Source organism: Rana temporaria, chromosome 1, assembly GCF_905171775.1.
Source record: "Rana temporaria chromosome 1, aRanTem1.1, whole genome shotgun sequence".
Lineage (NCBI taxonomy): Eukaryota > Metazoa > Chordata > Amphibia > Anura > Ranidae > Rana > Rana temporaria.
Window position 1 is genome coordinate 53,681,187 of NC_053489.1, and position 18,383 is coordinate 53,699,569.

The window sequence follows — 18,383 nt, forward strand, 5'->3', positions numbered from 1 at the left end:
TACGCCTTCGGATCTTAGATGCAATACTTCGGCGTCCGCTGGGTGGAGTTTGCGTTGTTTTCCGCATCGGGTATGCAAATTAGCTATTTCCGACGATCCACGAACGTACACGCAGCCGTCGCATTCTTTTACGTCGTCTCTAGTCGCCTTTTTCCGGCGTATAGTAAAAGCTGGTGTTTTGCGGCGTATAGTTAGACTTGCCATGTTAAGTATGGCCGTCGTTCCCGCGTTTAATTAGAATTTTTTTATTATTTTGCGTAAGTCGTCCGTGAATCGGGATGGACGTAATTCACGTCTATTTTAATAAAAATGACGTCCTAGCGACGTCATTTAGCACAATGCACGGCGGGAAATTTAGGGACGGCGCATGCGCAGTTTATTCGGCACAGGGACGCGTTTCATTTAACCACTTCCTTACTGGGCACTTAAACCCCTTCCTGACCAGAGGACTTTTTGCGATTCGGCACTGCGTCGCTTTAACTGACAATTGCGCGGTCGTGCGACGTGGCTCCCAAACAAAAATAACGTCCTTTTTTCCCCACAAATAGAGCTTTCTTTTGGTGGTATTTGATCACCTCGGCGGTTTTTATTTTTTGCGCTATAAACAAAAATAGAGCGACAATTTTGAAAAAAAAAAAAATATTTTTACTTGTTGCTATAATAAATAGCTCAATTTTTTTTTTTTACGTTTTTTTTTTTATCCTCAGTCTAGGCCGATACGTATTCTACATATTTTTAGTAAAAAAAAAAAAAAAATCGCAAAAGTTATAGCGCCTACAAAATAAGGGACAGAATTATTATTATTTTTTTTTTTTTTTTACTAGAAATGGCGGCGATCTGCGATTTTTATTGGGACTGCGACGTTATGGCGGACACATCGGACACTTTTGACACGTTTTTGGCGCCATTCACATTTATACTGCAATCAGTGCTATAAAGATGCACTAATTACTGTATAAATTTTTTTTTTACTAGAAATGGCGGCGATCTGCGATTTTTATTGGGACTGCAACGTTATGGCGGACACATCGGACACTTTTGACACATTTTTGGCGCCATTCACATTTATACTGCAATCAGTGCTATAAATATGCACTAATTACTGTATAAATTTTTTTTTTTACTAGAAATGGCGGCGATCTGCGATTTTTATTGGGACTGCGACGTTATGGCGGACACATCGGACACTTTTGACACATTTTTGGCGCCATTCACATTTATACTGCAATCAGTGCTATAAATATGCACTAATTACTGTATAAATGTGACTGGCAGGGAAGGGGTTAACACTAGGGGGTGAGGAAGGGGTTAAATGTGTATCCTAATTAGTGTTCTAACTGTGGGGGAGGGGGGGTGACTGGGGGGGGTGACCGATCTGTGTCTCTATGTACAAGAAACACAGATCGGTCTCCTCTCTCCCCTGACAGCACCACTGTCTGCGAGAGCCGGGAATGAGAGATGATCTCATATGTAAACATATGAGATCATCTCTCATTGGCCGCACAGATCGCCTAGGAAACGGCCGCTCCGATTGGCCGTTCACGGCGATCTGTGACTGGCTGTGTCCAAGGGACACGGCCAGCACAGCAGTTCCCCGCTGCGCGCTCGGGAGCGCGCGGGGAACGCGAAAAGGGGCGGCCGTAAAAACACGGCCTCCCAGAGAAGTAGAGCCACCCTGCGGCCGTATATAGTCGTACTGCCGTCGGGAAGTGGTTAAATGAAACACGCCCCCTAATCACCGATTTGAATTCCGCCGCCAGAAATAGACTACGCCGCCGGAACTTACGGCGCAAAATCTTTAAGGATTCGAAGATAACACAAGTAAGTTACGGCGGCGTAGCGTATCTCTGATACACTGCGCCGGGGCAGATCTTTGTGGATCTGCCCCACTGTGTTCAGTGTTCCGCCAATCACGGACATTCTTTCATCCTCGGACAAGAGAACGTCCGTGATTGGCGGAACACTGAACACAGTGTCTCCTGGGAAACTGTCCGAGGATGAGAGGACCTCTGTGATAGGCGGAACACAGTGTCAAATGCCTATCACGGAAGGAAACGCCAGGAGAAGGCCACAACTTTTAAAAAAATGGACGCCTGTCAAGAATGCAGGTACACTGACTCGAGTATAAGCCGAGGGGGGTATTTTCAGCCCTAAAAAAAGGCTGAAAAACTCGGCTTATACTTGAGTATATTCGGTAATCAGTGACATTGGCATCAGGGGCTTCATAGCTGGTAATCCACAGAGTCTCACTACACTACAGTGAAACTATCTGAGCTGTCCCTACTCTACACTAATGTATTTTTAAATGACACGGTCTCACTACACTACACTACAGTGAAACTATCTGAGCTGTCCCTACTCTAGCTGCACACTATGCAAAAGCTGAATGATGGTCCTCCTCACTACACTCACACTATCCCTAGACTGATACTAAAATAATATAATGAAGCAAAAGAGCACAGTATAGCACACTACACTACTACTAATAGCACTGAACAGAGCCCTGTTCTATCTCTCCACACCAAAATCACTCTGATAATGGCTGCAATTGCAAGAATACTTTTATACTGTGGAGCTTGAATGAAACATGATTGGATAAAGTCATGGTGACAGTGTCCAATCATGACTCTGACAGTGCTCTGTGCCCTGATTGGGTGAAGCTTTCACTGCTTCAGCCAATCAGGGCTTGCAATACACTGTTCAGCGCCGCAGTGCATTGTGGTCGGGTGGGGGGCGAACAAACGGTCAAACGTCCAGGAAGTTCGGCTGTTTCCCGAATTACCAAACAACGAAAGTTCGGCCCGAACTTATGCTCGGGCTGATCCCTACTGTGGAGTAAGCCCAATGCTAATGGCGATGGCTTATAGCAAGGATCAGTTATTCTAAGATTACTTTTAATTTTGTGTAAGCTTAGACAACATTAATTTGAAGTCTTTTATTTAGCAAAATGAGATGTTTATGTAGATTTGTATGTAATTGTTTTCCGTCTTTTTCTTTGTATTTTAGAACAAAGCGGTCCCTGTTTTGCATTTCAAAACAATTAGTCATGAATTTGTTCTGCATTGTAATTAAACTGTGCTGTGCATGCTGTCATGTCGTATAACTTCCTTGTAAAATAATAAAATAATCTTTCTTCTGAGACCAGATGGGCTAATCAGAGAGCTGTCAGAAAATAATACTCGGTGTTCTGCAGATGCTGGTAATTATTGTGTCAGTCAATGATCACTGGAATCTGGCAAACTGGACTTGGAGATGCAGCTTGATAATTATTCCTTTGTTCTCTGCTGATGGTAACACAGATCTGTATAGACAGATATATAGATAAAAAAAAGAGATAGACAGACAGATAGATAGATAGATAGATAGATAGATAGATAGATAGATAGATAGACAGACAGACAGACAGACAGATAGATAGATAGATAGATAGATAGATAGATAGATACGGTAGATAGATAGATAGGCCAAGGAATGTTTTTTGCAATGCTTTTTTCTTTATTAGAAACATATGTATACAAAATACACTATATTGTCAAAAGTATTGGTGCATCTGCCTTTACACGCACATGAACTTTAATGGCATCCCAGTCTTAGTCCGTAGGGTTCAATATTGAGTTGGTCCACCCTTTGCAGCTATAATAGCTTCAACACTTCTGAGAAGGCTGTCCACAAGGTTTAGGAGTGTGTCTATGGAAATGCTTGACCATTCTTCCAGAAGCCCATTAGTGAGGTCAGGCACTGATGTTGGAAGGGAAGGCCTGGTTCGCATTCTCTGCTCTAATTCATCCCAAAGGTGTTCTATTGGGTTAAGGTCAGGACTCTGTGAAGGCCAGTCAAGTTGCTCCACCCCAAACTCGCTCATTCACGTCTTTATGGACCTTGCTTTAACCATACGCCACACACTGCATCAAATTTGTCTGCATGGCTGTCGTCCCAGAAGGAAGCCTCTTCTAAAGATGATGCACAAGAAAGCCCACAAACAGTTTGCTGAAGACAAGCAGACTAAGGACATGGACTACTGGAACCATGTCCTGTGGTCTGATGAGACCAAGATAAACTTATTTGGTTCAGATGGTGTCAAGAGTGTGTGGCGGCAACCAGGTGAGGAGTACAGTCATGCATGGTGGTGGGAGTGTCATGGTCTGGGGCTGCATGAGTGCTGCCGGCACTGGGGAGCTACAGTTCATTGAGGGAACCATGAATGCCAACATGTACTGTGACATACTGAAGCAGAGCATGATCCCCTCCCTTCAAAGGCTGGGCCGCAGGGCAGTATTCCAGCATGATATGAAGAAAGGGGGGAACTAATGCGCAAATCAACCTACCCAAGGGCAACTAAGCTAAAATACAATAATATAATAATAAATAAAATAAATAAGCAGCAGCCACGACTAATAGTGCTCACACACTGACAGCAGATAAAATTCAGGGGGGTGTAATGGCGCTTGCAAATAATTAAAAATATGCTAATAACAGTATAAAATACGATCTTCCAAAAATCCCACATTTGCTGTGTGTCCAAAAATGTGTTCCACTCCAGATATAAATCAAGGGTGACCTCCCAATGTAGTGATAATGTATATGTGTGCCCAGTACTCCAGTCAGATAATTAATATCTTAGATATTAGTACGATGACTATAAATTTGTTGTTCCACAGCAACTCACACCAGGTTCTCCAGAGAACGCATTTAATGGATCTTCCAATAACATACAAAGTCCACAGACAATACAAGTATCCAACAGAGTATAATTCAGAATCCCATCTTCTCCTAGACCTGTGCAATGTTCATCATAGAGTGACAAGACAAGACTAGACTTCTTGAATGCCAGCTTGAGTCCTTCAAATATTGGACTCACACTGGAAGGGGGGGGTCAACCAAATGTTCCCATTGAATGAATATCCCACCGAGTCTAATTAACATTAATAAACACTTCCTTATGTAAGGAAGTACCAGGCCACACACCTAGGTCGTCTTAGATAAGATTAACAAATCAAAGAGTCCTTTTGATACGTGTCGTTTGACCACTAACCTCTTTGATGTGTAACCTTGAATGCCTGTATGTAAACCTATATATACTGTGCCTTTCATATACCACAATATTTTACAATACCTACATATCTATATTAATATTACAACACCCAACATCAATAAATAAATGTGTGGGGGGGGGTGAAAAGAGTGAAATAATAATTAAATTACCTAAAATCAGGTAATCAATAAGTGCCAATGAAAGCAATCAAAATGAACCCTTTAAAAAATCAATATGTAAAAATAAATATATATTAATAAGTGAAGTCAATCAAAAAACTTAATACCACTAAAAGTGCATAATTCCAAAAAAATATAAATATATATAAAATATAAAGTGAATGAGGTCCAATAAAATGTGAGCCAAAAGTCCTTGAAGATAAAAATGTCCAAAAAACATGCATAGGTGATCAATATCCAATCAATAAAAATGCAGTGAGAAAATATATATAAATATGTGAATTAACCTAATAAATTTCACCAAGGGGTACAAAAAAATGTGTCATGAACAAAGTATATAAAACGTGTGTCCAGTGCACAAACCGTGCAGAATACAAAGAAAAAATTTCTTAGATGACAGGAAGAATCAATTCTGATCATCAGGTATATTAAGTGCTTGAGTGCTCCAAACAGTCCATAGACAATGCTTCAGTGCAAGAATGTAAACACGCACACGTGATTGAAATCACCAACGCCAGCCTTTCCTCAGTGTGGAGATGAGTATAATCACTAGCCCCTTACCTTTATGAGGCTTAAATAAAGCCTGTATGAATGCTGTTATAAGCGTGTCCAGGCACCTCTCAGCAGATCCAATCCCACGATGGAAGGCTCACAGGGTCCCAGCTTAGGCACTCAAAGGGAGAATAAAAGAAGCCTCCATAGTGTAGTATCAAATGGAATTTAAAAAAAAAACAAGTAACACTCACATGAACGAGCTGTTACAAACAGCATGTAACTTCAGCTTGTGTCTCCGCTCTGCGGCCGCGAGCGGATGACGTCACCAGCACCCTCCTAATTCCTTACGCGTATCGTGACAACCAAACGTCACTTAATCATAGGATAGGACTTATTAATATATATTTATTTTTACATATTGATTTTTTAAAAGGTTCATTTTGATTGCTTTCATTGGCACTTATTGATTACCTGATTTTAGGTAATGTAATTATTATTTCACTTATTTCACCCCCCACATTTATTTATTGATGTTGGGAGGTCACCCTTGATTTATATCTGGAGTGGAACACATTTTTGGACACACAGCAAATGTGGGATTTTTGCATTTGGTATTTGGATTATTTGGAAGATCGTATTTTATACTGTTATTAGCATATTTTTAATTATTTGCAAGCTCCATTACACCCCCCTGAATTTTATTCCAGCATGATAACAACCCCAAACACACCTCCAAGACGACCACTGCCTTGCTAAAGAAGCTGAGGGTAAAGGTGATGGACTGGCCAAGCATGTCTCCAGACCTAAACCCTATTGAGCATCTGTGGAGCATCATCAAACAGAAGGTGGAGGAGCGCAAGGTCTCTAACATCTACCATCTCCATGATGTCATCATGGAGGAGCGAAAGAGGACTCCAGTGGCAACCTGTGAAGCTCTGGTGGACTCCATTCCCAAGAGGGTTAAGGCAGTGCTGGAAAATAATGGTGGCCACACAAAATATTGACACTTTCAGCCCAATGTGGACATTTTCATTTAGAGGTGTACTCACTTTTGTTGCCAGCGGTTTAGACATTAATGGCTGTGTGTTGAGTTATTTTAAGGGGACAGCAAATGTACACTGTTATACAAGCAGAACACTCACTACTTTACATTGTAGCAAAGTGTAATTTCTTCAGTGTTGTCACATGAAAAGGTATAATAAAATATTTACATAAATGTGAGGGGTGTACTCACTTTCGTAAGATACTGTAAAATATGTTGAAAGAAATATATATACGGAGATAGATAGAAAGAGATAGATAGATAGAAAGAGATAGATAGATAGATAGATAGATAGAAATAGATAGATATATAGATAGATAGATAGATAGATAGATAGATAGAAATAGATAGATAGATAGATAGATAGATAGATAGATGATAGATAGATAGATAGATAGATAGATAGATAGATAGATAGATAGATAGATAGATAGATAGATAGATATGTATGGGTGGATGAATGGATTTGAAAAAGTAAAGAAAAAAAAAGAAAAGAAAAAAGATTTATAGAGTGGAAAAACGGATGGATGAATGGATTGGATAGATAGACACGTAGGCCCAGATTCTCAAAAGAGATATGACGGCGCATCTCCAGATACGCCGTCGTATCTATGCGCCTGATTCTTAGAATCAGTTACGCATAGATATCCATTAGATCCGACAGGCGTAAGTCTCTTACGCCGTCGGATCCTAACTGCAATTTTTTTTTGCTCGCTGGGTGGCGCTTCCGTCGATTTCCCTGTCGAGTATGCAAATTAGCTAGATACACGAATTCCCGAACGTACGCGCGGCCGACGCAGTAAAGTTACGACGTTTACGTTAGGCTTTTCCCGGCGTAAAGTTGCCCCTGGGTCTATGAGGCCCAGCCAATGTTAAAGGGTCACTAAAGGAAAACATTTTTTTAGCTGAAATGACTGTTTACAGGACATAGAGACATAATAGTTAACTGATTCCTTTTAAAAATGATTAAAAATAGATAAAAAACAATCATATAATGTGCCTGCAGTGTAGTTTCGTTTTTGCTGTTGTTTCCTGGTTCTCTGATGTACAGAGAGCCACTAGAGGGCAGTCAGCCAATAGAGAGCAGTGATACTTTGTCTAAAACTCCTCAGCACCAATCCAGTTTCGTTTTACACACAGCTCCTTGATTAGTGACCACCGTGAGAAATCTCCCAGTACTGTGGTTATCAGGAAACAGGCAACCAGGAAGTGTCCAGAACAGAGAGGAATTACAGCAACATGAAAGCAAAAACGAACAATGAGGACATGAAACCAGGACTGCAGTAAGGTAAAGGAAGCTATTTAGCTAAAAAAAAAAATTCCTTTAGTGACCCTTTAAGTATGGCCGTCGTTCCCGCGTCGAAAATTTTAAAATTTACGTCGTTTGCGTAAGTCGCCCGTGAATGGGGCTGGACTTCATTTACGTTCACGTCGAAACCAATGATGTCCTTGCGACGTCATTTGGAGCAATGCACACTGGGATATTTTACGGACGGCGCATGCGCCGTTCGTTTGGCGCAGGGACGCGTTTCATTTAAATGATACACGCCCCCTACCCCCGACCCCTCGGTCATTCTTTCTTTCTATCTATCTATCTTTCTATCTATCTATCTATCTATCTATCTATCTAATCCATACATTCGGTCATTCTTTCTATCTATATATCTATCTATCTAATCCATACATTCGGCCATTCTTTCTATCTACCTATCTCCGTATATATCTCCTTCAATATATTTTGTATACTCATGTTTCTAAAGAAGAAGCACTGAGAAAACTATTCCCTAAATTTGCATAGCTACATTTTGGGGCAGATTCACGTAGATCGCCGCAAATTTGTGCGGGCGTAGCGTATCTAAATTAACCCTACGCCGCCGCAACTTTACAGGCAAGTGCTTTGTGAATAAAGCACTTGCCTGAAAAACTTGCGGCGGCGTAACGTAAATCAGATACGTTACGCCCGCACAAATTTGCGGTGATCTACGTGAATCTGCCCCAAAATGTAGCTATGCAAAATTAGGGAATAGTTTTCTCATTGCTTCTTCTTTAGAAACATGAGTATACAAAATATATTGAAGGAGATATATACGGAGATAGGTAGATAGAAAGAATGGCCGAATGTATGGATTAGATAGAAAGATAGATATATAGATAGATAGAAAGAATGACCGAATGTATTGATTAGATAGATAGATAGATAGATAGATAGATAGATAGATAGATAGCTATGGATGGGTGGATGAATGGATTTTAGAAAGTAAAGAAAAAAAAAGAAGAAGAAGAAGGCGAAGAAGAAGAAGAAGAAGAAGAAGAAAAAAAAAAAGATTTATAGAGTGGCAAATGGATGGATAGATAGATAGATAGATAGATAGATAGATAGATAGATAGATAGATAGATAGATAGATAGATAGATAGATAGATAGATAGAAAATGTAGCTATGTAAAATTCGGGAATAGTTTTCTCAGTGCTTCTTCTTTAGAAACATGCATAAAATACATTACTGTAAAAAAGATATATAATGAGATAGATAGATAGAAAGAATGGCAGAATGGATGGATTGGATAGATAGATAGATAGATAGATAGATAGATAGATAGATAGATAGATAGATAGATAGATAGATAGATAGATACTGTAGATAGAAAAGTCGTCAGATTCTATGGTAGGGGAGACGGACCTTAATATATACTGGGGCAAATATTTTATTTCTGGGGTCCCCTAAAGATATAAAATGTCAGCTGGTGATTTAGCCCACCTGTCTGCCAATTGCCAAGATATCAATGAACCTAACCTACCAAAAGAAAAATGATGATAACAAAAATTCCAATAAAATAAACCAACATGGGGCGTTTAAGTGCTAACATTATGCCATTTTTTCCCATCGTTTCATCAAGGATGGTCATATTAAGCAGATCTGTGGAAATTCCATGAAGGAAATATAACAAAACTGAAAATGATGATGAAGAACGGAAGACAGCTGACAGCTGCCTGGTGCCATGGTGCGCCTGGTATTTTATCAGTCACCAGTTACTGTAAATACTGAGCTGTCAATAATTAAGTCTAATTTGTATTTTCTGAATGGGCCATTGTTCAGGGGAGAAAGTTTACATTTGGTTCTCATTGCAGATACAAGGCCCTGGAAGCTTGAAGAAAGCCTGTCTTTCCGATCCTGCACAGTGATTAATAGTAATTTCCACAATGACGTATTATTATGCAGCAAAGCCTGGCGAAGCTATAGCAGGAATATATATTCGGGATTTCTAAAGGGAGATTCCTAATGTAAACAATAATGGGATATGTATGAAATAAAACTTTACTTCCTGACGGCTAAGGGCTGTTTTCTCTCTCCCTTGTCACTGCTGTGCTTCATCACATACCGTAGACACTGGGATTTATGGATTTTAAAGGGCATTTAATCCAATACATTTTTAATGTTTTCTCAGAAGACCAACACAATATATCTAATCGTGTCATAGTTACAATTGTTTTTGTTCTTAAAAATTATTCACTTCCATTACCTTAACCCTTCTTAGAAAGAAAAAGTCGCATCTGGACCTATACAAGAATGTGAATATGACCCACTGCGGCTCTCTCACTTGTATACCCCTTTTGAACCAGAGCATTTTTTTCACTTTAGTTTTAAAACAACTAGTGTTCATGTAGATAAAAAATACAGTTTATCCTGTCATTTTTTTATATTTACGATGATACCAAAATTCTGTTTCTATTGAGGAGGAGCCTCCTAACCCTCCTAACCAGGCCATTATTGGTGATACGACACTGTGTTATTTTAACTGAAAATTGCGCAGTAGATGCGATGATGTACCCAAAAAAAATGTATGTGCTTTTTTCCCCCACAAAAAGATTTTTTATTATTTGCACTATAAACAAAAAAGAGCGACAATTTAAAAAAAAAAAAAAAAACAAGAATCCTTTTTACTTTTTACTATAAAACATATCCAATAAAAAAAACATAAATTTAGGCCAAAGTTATAGCATCTGCAAACTATGGAATATATACTGGAATTTTTGTTTCTCTTTTACTAGCAATGGCAGAGATCATTGACTTATATTGGGACTGAAATATTGCGGCGGACACTAGTTGACACTAACTGACACTTTGTGGGAACTAGTGACACTAGTACAGTGATCAGTGCTAAAAATATGCAGCTATAGCAGCAGGAGAGGGATTTAACACTTGGAGGGCTACAGCTGTTGCGCTTTGGACTTGCGGACTTGGCAGACTGCGCCCCCCTAATGATTCAGACCAACAGTGAATCGGCTGACAAAAACCCAGGCGCCAAGACGCAATTTCGAGTCACCATGGCGACCTGGCACCTGCCATTTGTCGAGCCCTGAAATAAAGCAGCTTCCAATAATATAAATGGTTTGACAATTACCAATATTATTAGACAAGATGGAATAGACTCCAGATATTTACTTTTGCTAGCCTTCCCTCTTATGCGACAAAGTTACTGATACTGATAAAAAGATATCGGTACCTTTTATCACTACATTCTCAATTCAGCATCAGAGTATCAAAAGACTCATTCAAAAACATTGGCATGTTTTAGAAGGCTTCTAGCAACTTTTTTTACCATCTAGACCTCAGGTAGTCTTTAGGGGGGCTGCGTCCCTATCTAGTAGGATTCACCAAGATCCACCAAAAGAAAGTAGATGTTTCTTTTTGAACCTTACGGGCTACCATAGATGTAAAAACTGCCATGTTTGCTCTCTAAACCAATGTCAAGACAGAAAGATTTGTAACTTTAGGTCCATCAGTACATTGCAATCCTATGAGGTAGAGCCCTTCATCACATGTTCAACTGAGGGGGTGGTCTACCTCATCCAGTGTCCCTGCGGATTGCAGTACATCGGGAGGACCAAAAGGGCACTGCGGGTTCGTCTTAACAAACATATTGGCAACATTCGGATCGGCTTTGATAAACACTCCGTCTCTAGACATTACGATCAAGTGCATAAGAGGGATCCCGTAGGGATTGACAAATATAGACCTCATTGGAGAGGCAGCTCCTTAGTTAAAGAAATTTCTAAACAGGAAATGTCCTGGATTTATCGCCTTAAAACTTATGTTCCGTTCTGCCTCAACGTCGATACGAATTTTAACGCATTCATCAACAACTCTTAACAGGTTTAGATTGAGACTGGATATGAAGATATTCCTTCTGTCTAGGGCTAGGGTCTGATTGAATTTATCTAGGGATTAGCTATGGGAATGTTGGCTACTAGAACTTCCTCCTCTGTCTCCCGATAGTTCTTTTATGCTCATTTTCCTCATGTTTCTATGGTTTTTAGGTTTTCTATATTTTATCTTATAACTTAAAAAAAAAATATTTGTCTTGTAGTTTTTTCTGATTATTTATCCTGTATTTCAATTACACATATTTGTCTGATTGGAATGTATTATTGCAGGCTGTAGGTCATGGCCTCTGTTCTGAGCCTCTGCCTGTAATTTAATTTTTTTTTAATTGTTAATATATATTTTTTTATTTTTATGTTTTGATCGAACCTCAGTGACCGCATTGGTCTTGGTGTTTTTTTATTAATATTCAATATATTTATTTACAGGCCTGATCTGATATGTCGGATTTGTATCAGATATATATAAATAAACCTTTTTGGCTCAGTATGTTTTAGGGTTAAAAGGTTTATGGATGGCCAATCCCCACTGATTTTATGTCACTGGGTGTTTTGTTTTGGATCCGGGTTATATCCGGGTCTGAACCCGATTGGATGTCGGCAATTGTGATAATCCAATTCCTGCAGGGAGGTCTGTCTATGTTTGGGGTTGGATGCCAGTAGCTGTGAATATCCAATCCTTGTAGCTCCCTTCCGGTTTATGTCCGGGGTTGGGTGCTCAGAACGAGGCTTGACACTCATAGATGACGCGCATGCGCGCCCGGGCTGTAGGTGTGATTTGGCCATTAACTATCGTATATAGGGTGTGACGTGATGCGCCGACCGTGCCCCTGGAGAACACAATTTATTGCGAAACGACGTAGGGCGGAATGGAACGGTGCTTGACGTCCCCACCCAACTCACTCACCTCCAGCAGGAACAGGTTTACCTGTGTGTTGTCCAGCCGGCACCACAGGTTTAAGGCTGTTTATATCGCTTTATTTGTAAGTGAGTTTTTATATTCTCTCTTCAATACATTTTAACTGTTTTACACTATGGGAGCATTATGTTCTCTTGGCATGGCACCTGGAATTGGGATGTACTGAGTGAACCTTGATGTGCGCTGACTTGGATTACAGTACTCGGTTCTGATTCGACCAGATCGGGGGATTTAATTCAAAGCTTCTCCTGATCCTCTGTAGTGGGGGGTCATGGAGATCTGGTAAGCAGACATCTGTTTTCATTTCGGTGGTGGATCTCACAAGATTGCTTCATGACCAAAGAAAATAAAATACTCTTTATTATATGGAGAACTGATTAGAGACTTTATACACGGGTGTTATAAATTGTTGATTTTATTTCACTCCCACATTTATGCAGCAGTGTACTGATTGGTTCACTGTGTTTGTGTTATATACAGTTTTTAGATTTTCATGCGGTTATGGGTGGAATCAATTAATATTTTTCACTTCATCCAATATTTTTTGTATTTATTGGTTTATTCATTTATTCACATTCATCATTTGTCATTTTTGGGTTTATGCACTTCTTGTGCTACCGTTATATAGTTAGCGCAACCTATTTATTTTTCCACATTTGTTCACTGTTTTTGTTATTCAGAAGGTTTTGCAGCTTTCTTAACATCACTGTTTATCCATTCATTTTGTTTTTTTTTTAACATTCTTAGCTCAGTTTCTTTCCCCATTTTCCACACTGGAGAACAGAAGGTCCACACATACTTGGGAGCTCCAGGTCGGCACGTCCTCTCTCTCTCCTCTCATCTCACTCTCCACGCAGAACCTTCTAAAGCCACTTGTTGTTTTTTTCTCTTTTGTCCCCTCCCCCAATGTGACATCTGCTTAGGTGCATATTCCTGAACTCACCATGGGTGAATTCGGGGGCCATGCACCTGCACCCACACAGATGTTACATTGACTCTGTTTGTCAATAGCCATCTATGAGACTGCTGGCACGGAGATGCACGCAACACCTGTGCATCCCCATGCCAGCAAAACATGACCCTACATGGCACACAGAAGTAATAGGCCATGCAAATGAACCACCAAGGTGTTACAAAAAGACTGATATCAGACTCTAGAGCAGTGGTTCTCAACCTGGTGGTCAGGACCCCCTCGGGGGTCAAATTACAATTTTCCATGGGTCACCGAATCCTGGGCTGTTCCTAAAGCCTGCAGCACTCTCAGCCTTTTCGCAGCCATCCAGCGGGGCTGTCCCTGGAGCCTGTGGCCGCCCAGCTGGGCTGCTCCTGGAGCCCTTGCCCATCCATTCAGTTTATGGCATGGCTGTGGGGCAGAGACTAGAGGTCAGCTGACTGGTAAGAAATGTGCAGTGGGAGGGGCTGGAGGAGACCCTATCTCCTGATTTCGGCATACAGTAGGTGTCACTGCTGTGATACACCACAGAGCTGGAGACACAGTGAGTAACATTACCTGTGATTAGAGTTGCCATTTAAAGTCCCCACTACAGTTCTCAGATCAGCAGATCTTGATCAAGAGCATCTAAGCTGGCTGATCAGAACTCCCTGCCAGCACTCCTAAAATGTACCAGAAGGGGTTTTAATACTTTACGAGTGTAAGGGACTTGGGGAGCCCTAAATGTCCGTGGGCTAGGGGCGCAAATTACTTGTCTGGCCTTAGGTGCTGACAACCCACGCTATGAAAATTCTACTGTTAGGGGTCCCCACAACTTGGGAAATTTTATCAAGTGGTCACGGCACTAGAGAGGCTGAGAACCACTGATCTACACCGTCCCTAAAAAATCCCGGTGTGCATTGCTCCAAATGACGTCGCAAGGATGTCATTGGATTTCGTCGTGAGCGTAACTTACGTCCAGCTGTTTTCTGAATCGACGTACGCAAACGACATAAAATTTCAAAATTCGATGCGGGAACAACGGCCATACTTAACATTGGATGCGCCTCATAGACCCAGGGGTAACTATACGCCGGAAAAAGCTGAACGCAAACGACGTAAAAAAAATGCGCCGGGCGGTCGTTCGTTTCTGAATCGGCGGAAATCCTCATTTGCATATTCGTCGCGTAAAAAAAACGAAACGCCACCTAGCGGCCGGCCTGGAATTGCAGCCTAAGATCCGACGGTGTAAGACACTTACACCTGTCGGGTCTTAGGAATATCTATGCGTAACTGATTCTCTGAATCAGGTGCATAGATACGACCGGCAAAACGCAGAGATACGATGGCGTATCAGGAGATACACCGTCGTATCTCTTTGTGAATCTGGCCCAATAAGTTTATATACTAGGTGTAAGGGTCATGTGTCCTTTTGGCCATATATTAGATCTCTACAACCCCTGTGTGTCACTACTGGCCTTCAGAACACTGCTAGCAGTTTCACTAAAGAATAAACATCCGGATGACTTGGTCTCAGAATGCCAGTGTTATATAATGGTCATTTTGGAAAGTTATTAAATGATTTCCTGAGAAAGCCTCTGCCCCATCAACTCCGGAAATTTGAAGCAATACAGTCCATTCTGTGCTCTACGAATAATATTTATTTAGCGGTTGTCTGGTTCAATGTTATTAATGATATTGATTTCGTGGAGCATCCAAGAGATTTGGGTTTTACGAGTAAACAATGACTTTTTAAGTCCGTCATAATGGAATTGTTGACAGAAGCTTGTTAATAGGGAACTATGTCTTATCTTGGCATTGACAAAAAAACACAAGGTCTATTTATGGGATTTATTCCGATCTCATAAACCGATGACCTTCAGCCAAGAAAAACAAAAAGTCAACATACCAGACAGTGAGGAAAAAACATATCACAGAATGACAGCGTGCGTTCATGAGAAACCTTCTGAATTTGTTCTCATCCACAGTGCCAGATACAGTGAAGGATAGGCTTCCTACTCAAAGGCTTTCTTTGCAAGTATTTGATTTTTAACCGGGTGCAGGGCCGGTGCAAGGATTTTTGCCAACTAAGGCGAAGGTGCATTTTGCCGCCCCATCCCCCCCTCCCCCGGATCGCACGCACACGCACACGCACACACACACACCATACATTATATATGTGCTCAATTAAGCTTTAATGGTTATGATGCTTAAAGCGATCGTTTAACTTATTTATCTTTTACAGAGAAAGATAACATAGATGGTGTTATTCTGCATTGCGCTGTATAATGTACTATTGCTGGGATTTGTAGTCCTCTATAGCTGGTGGTATTCTCCGTTGCGCTGTATAATGATTATACTGCGCAATGCAGATTACCACTGACCAGTTATAGAGGAACTACAAATCCCAGCAATACATTATATAAAACACAATACAGAATACCAGCAGCTAGAGAGGAACAACAAATCCCAGCAATAATACATTATATAAAACGCAATGCAGAATATCAGCAGTTACAGAGGACTACAAATCCCAGCAATAATACATTATACAGGCTGCTTAATATATTATTGCAGGGATTTGGTGTTTTTTTTAAAGAGGAAACTTTAAAACAGGTCCCCCTTACCTGTTTCTGAAGCCTTGTAAGTCACGGCGGCGGCTCTGCGGGCGTGTGTCTGGCCTGTGTGGTGAGTGCGGCGTGGACTCGTCCTTCAGATGCCGCCCGCAGCAGCAGCCCACACACACTGCTGCCCCCCAGGAAAAACCACCCCCCTACATTAGTACAGACCCCTCTCAGGACAAACCACTCCCCTTCCATTAGTACAGACCCTCCAGGACTAACCACCCCCTCCATTAGTACAAACCACCCCCTCCATTAGTACAGACCCCCCAGGACAAACCACCCCCCTACATTAGTAAGGACCCCCTCAAGACAAACCACCCTCCCTCCATTAGTACAGCCCCCCCCCCCCCCAGGACAAACCACCCCCCTCCATTAGTAGAAACCCCTCCAGACAAACCACCCACCCTCCATTAGTGCAGACTCCCCCCGGCCCCTCCATTAGCACAGACTCCGCCCCCCTCCATGAGTACAGCCTCTCCCCTCCATTAGTACAGACTCCTCCCCCCTCCATTAGTACAGCCTCTCCCCTCCATTAGTACAGACTCCTCCCCCCTCCATTAGTACAGCCTCTCCCCTCCATTAGTACAGACTCCCCCCCCCCCTTCATTAGTATAGACTTCCTTCATTTGCAAAATAATATAAATGTCACCGGCGTTAGAGAGAGTTGATATTAACGATCTGCTGCAGCCTCCAAAAGGAAGTGAAAAAGTATGTTTAAAAAAATGTTACTGCGCTGATTTACGCAAAAGATATTTTTAAACATACTGTAAAATATATTAAATTACATTAAACCCGGTGAAAGTGTTGGAACAATGTGCACAGTGTGCAAATATATCCTTAATAAATATTATTTATTATGAAATATATTAGGTTACGTGCAAAATAACCATAAGAAAAATGTGCAAATATGCCCTATTCCTAAATTATGTAAAAAAAAAATGAAAAATATTATATATATATATAAATATGTGTAAAATCACCCTCTCAAATGCTAGGATGTAACCACCAAAATACAAAAATATGAAAATATAATGGCAAATATTAACATGCAATGTGCAATAAACCCTTATAAAGGACAGCTTAAAATTCAGCTTAAAATTCATGTGCCCTTCTTTATGCCAAACAACCTGTAATGTTGTTCAGCATTATAAATCCGACCCCCCAGCAAGATACCCTACTGACCATTTACTTTATCCACTGCAAAGGAAAACAGCTCGGTCAAGACTTTATTCAGAGAGAGTAGTAGCTCACTCAAGAGGTAGTCTCCGTGATTTCTTCTCCAATCAGCAAGCTCCATTTGTTATTGTCACAACACTTTAAAAAGTCTGATTGTGCTACAATGCTGCCCATCAATCTCCCAGTCTGAATGCAGATGTATAGAGCACTGTAAGAGGATAATACACCTCATTTTAACTATCATGTATGTTTTATCTCATTGCTAAAAATAAAACTACCTGAGACACAGCTTTTATGGACAGTATGAAAACTTGTTGACTCAACAACATCCAAAGGCAGTGTCAACTCACCTAGAAGACTCAGAAGTATTAATGTAATGTAGTTTATTCCAGTTTAGCATTACAAAGGATATTGAAGTGCCAGAATAGGGAACGTTTTTTGGCACAAGAACAGGTCCGCAATAGTTAAAGTGGAGTTCCACCCATAAATATAACATTACATCAGTAGTTTTAAAAAAATGTCATTAGTCCTTTACAAATTTTTTTTTTTTTTTTTTTATGCCTTCAAAGTGTTGTTGCTAGGTAGAATAGTTAATCTTCCCTCTTCCTGCACCTAGGTGCTTAATGCTTCCTAACCTACACTGCACAGACTCCTGGGAATGTAGTGGGTGTAACTTTCCAGGAGTCTGTGCTCCCCAGTCTCAAAGAATCATGTGACTTGGACAGCACAGGTGCTGAAACCTGATCTGACACTGCTTGTGCAGCACTGAGCATGTGCGAGATCTTCAAGGCTGAAATCCAGGAAGTCATACAGTCTGGCTTCA